We start from the raw sequence: 5,775 nt of genomic DNA on the forward strand, positions 1-5,775 counted from the left end.
AATGTAGAGATTACATAAAAATAAAAATAAAATATTTTTTTAAAGATTTTATTTATTTATTTGAGAGAGAGAGAATGAGAGAGAGCACGAGAGGGAAGAGGGCAGAGGGGGAAGCAGACCCCCCGCCGAGCAGGTAGCCCGATGTGGGACTCGATCCCGGGACTCCAGGATCATGACCTGAGCCGAAGGCAGTCGCTTAACCAACTGAGCCACCCAGGCGCCCTAAAAATAAAATCTTAAAAGAAAATGTCCTGTCTCTAGTTGTTGGTTTGTGGATAGCACAAACAATTGGGGCAACATTTTTTCCAATATTCCAAATCTATCATCATATTCATCAAAGAAGACATTCATGTTATCAATGAACAACTGAAATTCCAACATATGTCCTCACTTTCATGTTACTTATTAACATAAATGAAAATATTGCCGACATTCATGTCAGAACTACACCTGTTCCATTATTTGCCACCATAGGTTTGCTACAGGTACAAGAGTTTGGCAAGAATCAACAAAACCATATTTTGAGATTCAAGTGACTATTATGATAGACTTTGTAATAGAGCATTCCATATTTTATTATTATTTGTAAATGGTGTGGTACACATACTTTGTCAGTAACACTTAATACATATATATGTTGTAGGCATGCAATATGTACGATATATGGTCTCTCCAGAGAGCCGGTTGTTAAACATTAACCAGCACACCATTACCTTCATACATTTCAGAGTTGAGATATTCCTTCATCAACACCGCATGCATTCATTCAACTATCATTAATTTAGTGTCTGTCTCCTGCCGGGCAGAGAGACATATCCGAGGGGATATGGATATCCAGCAATTATTTCATTCAATGAAAATATTTTGTGACCCTTCCCTGCACTGACATTTGTCCAAGCACTCAGCCAGTCAGAGGGAGGGAGGGGTGGGAAAAGAATGTACCAGCTGGGGAACAGAATGTGCAGAAGCACAGAGTTCCACTTGTGTTGGGGTGGGCTACCATTCTTAGAGGGTTTCTCCTTTTGTTTTTTTTCCTCATCTGCTTTTATTTTTTATTACTTTTTCATTGATATATGGTTGACCTGTAACATTATGTTAGCTTCAGGTGAACAGCACAGTGATTCAATTTATGCATATATCGTGACGAGACCACAGTGTCCAGGTAACAACCATCACCTCTCATAGTTACAAATTTTTTCTTATGCGAACTTTTAAGATGTACTCTCCCAGCAACTTTCGAATACATAATGCAGTATCATTACCTAGGGTCATCAGGCTGCACACTACATTCCCGGGACTTTATTTATTTATTTATTTATTTATTTTAAAGATTTTTTTAATTTATTTTTTGACAGAGAGAGAGACAGTGAGAGAGGGAACACAAGAAGGGGGAGTGGGAGAGAGAGAAGCAGGCCTCCCGCTGAGCAGGGAGCCTGATGCGGGGCTCAATCCCAGGACCCTGGGATCATGACCTGAGCCAAAGGCAGACACCTAACGACTGAGCCACCCAGGCGCCCCATGGACTTATTTATTTTATACCTGGAAGAAGTTTGTACCTTTGGACTTCCTCTGCATCTCTCACCCAACCCCAACCCTAGAGCTTCTTTATAATTTTGTACCAGGTCCTAATCAGTGGGTGATCCAGATGATACCTTTTTTACAGCCGTGCAAAAAGGATCTTTGCAGATGGACAAGAGCCAGGAGGGAATGTGGGAAAATGGAAGGAACGTGACTACGGTAATAAGTGAGATTTATGTTTTGCCTACTATTTATTTATTTATTTATTTATTTTTCCATGATACTGTAATTAGCAATAACTTACACCGATGGGCATTGTCTCTTTTACTTTATTATTATAGAGACAGCATGTATGTAATGTCAAATCCACCCTTCCCAAGTGTACAATTCAATGGTTTGTTGTTTTTTTTTAAGATTTTATTTCTTGGGGTGCCTGGGTGGCTCAGTCGTTAAGCGTCTGCCTTCGGCTCAGGTCATGATCCCAGGGTCCTGGGATCGAGCCCTACATCGGGCTCCCCACTCGGCGGGGAGCCTGCTTCTCCCTCTCCCTCTGCCTGCCGTTCCCCCTACTTGTGCTCTCTCTCTCTCTCTGTGTCAAATAAATAAATAACATCTTAAAAAAAAGATTTTATTTCTTTATTTGAGAGAGACAGAGGTAGTGAGAGAGAGTACAAGCGGGAAGGAGAGGGAGAAGAAGGTTCCTCCATTGAGCAAGGAGCCTGACGCGGGGCTCGATCCCGGGACCCTGAGATCATGACCTGAGCTGAAGGCAGATGCTTAACCAACTGAGCCACCCAGGAGCCCCCAGTTCAACGGTTTTTAGCATATTCCCCATCTTGTGCAGTCATCACTACGATCTTATTCTGGAACATTTCCATCATTCCAAAAAGAGACTCCATCCCCATCAGTGGTCAGTCGCCATTCCTCATCACCCCAGCCCCTGGCAACCATGAATCTGCTTTCCCTCTCTGTGGATGAAGGTTGCCTCTTGCTACCAACTTCTGACTGTGTTAATAAAATACCTCCTGAAGGGATCAAGTCAAAATGGGGTTTTAATATGATGTAATCACTCTGATCAAAGTCCTAAACTCAAGATTTCTAAGAAAAGCAATGACTTTTTTTTTTTTTTTTTACAGGGGCAGTTAAAAAATCTCCAGGGTTGGCAAGATCTGATGGGTATGTTCAGATTTCTCTCTCAAGGTCGGTATCCTAGATGACCTTCAGTTTATGAAGGTACTCACGGGTCTGATTTCTGTGTTTCTTGTAAAAGCAAGACATATTTTTCTTGTAAAAAAAACAAAACAAAACATGTGAGGTATTGTTTCAATAATTTGGCAAATGAGGAATCCCTCAGAAATGCAGGGTCTTGAAAAATTCACTTCAGGGCGCCTGGGTGGCTCAGTCGTTAGCGTCTGCCTTAGGCTCAGGTCATGATCCCAGGGTCCTGGGATCGAGCCCCACATTGGGCTCCCTACTCAGCGGGAAGCCTGCTTCTCCCTCTCCCACTCCCCCTGCTTGTGTTCCCTCTCTCGCTGTGTCTCTGTCTGTCAAATAAATAAATAAAATCTTAAATTAAAAAAAAAGAAAAACGCACTTCAACCCACTGGGCCTCAGTTTCCCCTTTGGGAACATGATTTCCTCCTTTGACACTAAAGCAGGGCTCTGCAAACTTTTTTTTTTTTAAGATTTTATTTATTTGCGAGAGAGAGAATGAGAGACAGAGCACATGAGAGGGAGGAGGGTCAGAGGGAGAAGCAGACTCCCTGCTCAGCAGGGAGCCTGATGTGGGACTCGATCCCGGGACTCCAGCATCATGACCTGAGCCGAAGGCAGTCGCTTAACCAACTGAGCCACCCAGGCGCCCCGTGCAAACTTTTTCTGTAAAGAACCGGATAGTAAATATTTTCTGCTTTGAGGGCCAGACGGTCTCTGCCACAACTTCTCAGCTCTGCCTCGTAGCTAGAAAGTAGCCACAGCCCGTATATATACGGACAAGTGGGCGGGGCCACGTGCCAATAAAACTATTTATGGACACTGAAATTTGAATTTCATATTATTTTCAGTGTCAGAAAATACTCTTAATTTTTTCCCAGCCATTAAAAAAAATGTAAAAATCACTCTTAACTTACAGGCTATGCAAAAACAGGTGACAAGCTGGGTTTGGCCCCTGGGAGGTGTAGAAGGTAAGACTAGGATAAGGCTGCTGTTTTAAATAGGATGGCAGGGAAGGTCTCATTGAGAAGGTGACATTTGGTCAAAGGCATAAAAGGTGGGAGTGAGTCCCATGGATGTCTGGAGGAAGAATTTTGAGGCAGAGGATACAGCCTGTGCAAAGGCCCTGGGGCAAAACTGGGCCTGGTGTGTTGGAAAAGCAGGGAGGAGGCCGGCGTGGCCTGTGTAGAGTGAGACAGGGGGAGAATGGAATGCACACAAATGTAAGGCGTACAGATAAAAAGCACAAATTAGGAGTTTGTAGGTATATATTGGAAGGGGCTTTGGAAAGTTCAAATTTGTTGGCATCCTTGACACTAGCTGAGTGTGATTGAATTCAAGTGTGTAAAGCATGGTGGGATAGTGGGAGCATGGTCCCAGGACCGGGGGGAGCTCTGAGACCTTGCCAGGGGGCTGGGGGCAGAATCAAGGCAAGTAAGGGGCGCAAAAATAACCCCGCCCCCACTTCCCCGGATGAGGGTGCCCTAGGGAAGGAAGTGAGAAGCAGTTGCTAATAGCGTCCACTAGAGGGCGCCAGGGACTGGGAAGCCGACCTCAGTGTCCCCTAGCCTCAGGCCTGCCCTGGGTGGGTTGGGAAGGAGGGTCCACCTGGGATGCTCGGCGGCTGGAAGAGGATGGGGGGGTCTATGTCTTTGAATCTGGACGGACTTTTCTATGCTTCCAGAATTGAGGGTTTGGAGGAGAGGGGTTGACAACTTAGGGCAGTCTGCAAACATTTTCTTAAAGGGCCACATAGCCACAAGTTAAAACGCGCTGTCTCTTCTCCAATACTCAGTTGTTACCACCCCCCCACCCCCCCACCCCCGGCTCCCAAACCACCACACACAACATCTCAACCAATGCGAGAGGCTCTGTGCCAACAGAATGTTGTTTTTGGAAGCTGAAATTTGAATTCCATATAACTTTCCCGTGACACGAAATAATCTTTTCCATATTTTTTAACCATTTAAAAATGCAAAAACTGGGGACACCTGGCTGGTTCGGTCGGTAGAACACACGACTCTTGATCTCAGGATCGTGAGTTTGAGCCCCACGTGGGGCGTAGAGATGACTTGAAGATTTTATTTATTTTTTGACAGAGAGAGACACAGCGAGAGAGGGAACACAAGCAGGGGGAGTGGGAGAGGGAGAAGCAGGCTTCCCGCTGAGCAGGGAGCCCGATGCGGGGCTCGATCCCAGGACCCAGGGATCATGACCTGAGCCGAAGGCAGACGCTTAACTACTGAGCCACCCAGGCACCCTGAGATGACTTGAAATAAATAATAAATAAATAAATCGTAAAAAAATAAATAAAAGTGCAAAAACTGTTCTGAGCTCTCTGGCTATACAAAGGCAGCCTGGGAGGGGTGCGTAGTTCATCAGTGGGGTAACTATGGTAATAAATATTTGTTTGACACTTACTAGGTACCAGGTAGTAGGTGCTTGAAGACAGTGGCTTGTATCACACATGTAATGGCCCAAGTAGCTTTTGTGTTAACACCCCTAAATCTACATCACAAAAAGCCTCAGGAATAATTACGAAAAGCAATGAATAATAGTAGTGGCCAGAAAAGAAATCTAGAGTGAAAATTATTTTTCTTTTATTGAGCATCGCATGGGTGATCATGCCAGTAACGTACATAAAATAAATACCACGGTCCAATAAAGTGAAAAGAGTAATGGATGGATACCTTTTCATTCCATTAATGATTTTCTTTCTTTTTAAAAAATATTTTATTTAGGGGCGACTGGGTGGCTCTGTCGTTAAGCGTCTGCCTTCGGCTTGGGTCGTGATCCCAGGGTCCTGGGATCGAGCCCCGCGTCGGGCTCCCTGCTCGGCGGGAAGCCTGCTTCTCCCTCTCCCACTCCCCCTGCTTGTGTTCCCTCTCTCGCTGTGTCTCTCTCTGTCAAATAAATAAATAAAATCTTTAAAAAATTATTTATTTATTTGAGAGTGAGAGAGAGGGAGAGCACAGAGGGAGAGGGTGAAGCAGACTCCCCGCTGAGCAGGGAGCCCAATGCGGGGCTCGATCCCAGGACCCTGAG

Source organism: Leptonychotes weddellii, chromosome 1 (assembly GCF_054177405.1).
Source record: "Leptonychotes weddellii isolate Sample4059 chromosome 1, ASM5417740v2, whole genome shotgun sequence".
NCBI lineage: Eukaryota > Metazoa > Chordata > Mammalia > Carnivora > Phocidae > Leptonychotes > Leptonychotes weddellii.